General features: G+C 44.0%; 1 protein-coding gene across 1 annotated transcript in view; it reads right to left on the bottom strand.

Moving 5' to 3' along the window:
• Positions 1-1,526, bottom strand: part of LOC116685760 (circadian-associated transcriptional repressor) — a 38,230-nt gene that overhangs the window by 22,867 nt on the left and 13,837 nt on the right. The gene's annotated exons all lie outside the window — the stretch shown is intronic.

Raw genomic sequence — 1,526 nt, 5'->3', positions numbered from 1 at the left:
CCCCCCCCCCCCCACCCCCCCCCCCCCCCCCCCCAGTTATTTAAAATATCTAAATTGCATTCGATATCGTAATATTCAGGTATAACACGGTCTCCCCGGAAAAGAGATTTCAATCTCAAGGGACTTCTGGTTAAATAAAAAGGTAGAGAGAGATCATAAGCATTATTTGTTAATATTTTGTTAATACTTGCAACCCTACAAGCAAGGTTGACAAAAAAAAACAACCTCCGTCCACATGAAAACATAAACCACGGCTGCACGATATGAGGAAAATGACTTTAATATCGTGATAATGATATTACTGCGATAAATAAACAGATATTAATGAGTTCTCAGTTCTGCTGCTGCTAAAATACAACAAATTGCTTGTTACAATTTAAAACAATGAAAGGAAATAATTTCCAACTTCCTTTTATTGAACAAATTGAATTGAATATAAAGGAGCATACAAAGAATGACAGTTGATGGCGGACGGAAGACGACAGACAGACAACAGACAGAAGACAAACAGACAGACAGACAGACAGACGACCAATAGACAAGACAGACAACAACAAAAGAGACAGACAGACCAATAGACAGACGACAGACCAAAGACAGACAGACCAATAGACAGAAACCAATAGAACAAAGACAGCAGACAGACAATAGACAGACAGACAGACAATAGACAGACAGACCAATAGCAGACAGACCAATAGAAAGACAGACCATAGACAGACAGCCAATAGACAGACAGACCAATAGACCAATAGAAGACAGAAGACAACAGAACAGACGACGACCAATAGACAGACAGACCAATAGACCAATAGACAACAGACAATAGACAGACAGACCATAGACCAATAGACAGACAGACAGACAACCAATAGACAGACAGACCAATAGACAGACAGACCAGAAGACGACTGACAGACACAGAAGAGCAGACAATAGACAGACAGACCAATAGACAGAAGACCAATAGACAGACAGACCAATAGACAGACAGACAGACACCAACAGACAGGACCAATAGAAGGGACAGACAGACAGACAGTGACTGTGGGAGTATCGATTCTGACGCCTCTTACGCAGTATAATGGGAGAAATGTGTGTATGTTCAGACGGTGAAGCAGGTTGAAGTATTTCTCTGGTATACCCGTGTTTGGATTCTGAAGGACCCCCATTATTCTCTGGATGGGTCATCGCGACGCTCCCTGGAAACTGCTGAGACCTGCAGCAAGAAAATAAAGAGGGACATCTGTCAAAGGGCGGCTAGCGGGGCTGTAGACTCCTATATGTCTTCTCCACAGGCGGTTCTGGTGCGGTTCTGAGGGCGGTGCCAAATACGAACCGGTTCTTTGCTTTTCCACATAAATAAACCTGGTTCTGGGCCAAGAACACAGGTTCCAACTCAGCACCAACGTAGCGCTGGTCTAGAGATAAGAACCGGTTACGTCAGGTGCTGGGGGGGCGGGGTTATCATGACGTTAGAAAACCAAAACGTCAGGCCGCCATTTTGAAAACCCCGGTCAGCTGTT

The sequence above is a fragment of the Etheostoma spectabile genome, unplaced genomic scaffold (genome assembly GCF_008692095.1).
Source record: "Etheostoma spectabile isolate EspeVRDwgs_2016 unplaced genomic scaffold, UIUC_Espe_1.0 scaffold270, whole genome shotgun sequence".
Lineage (NCBI taxonomy): Eukaryota > Metazoa > Chordata > Actinopteri > Perciformes > Percidae > Etheostoma > Etheostoma spectabile.
This window is presented reverse-complemented; position numbering and strand designations above follow the sequence as displayed.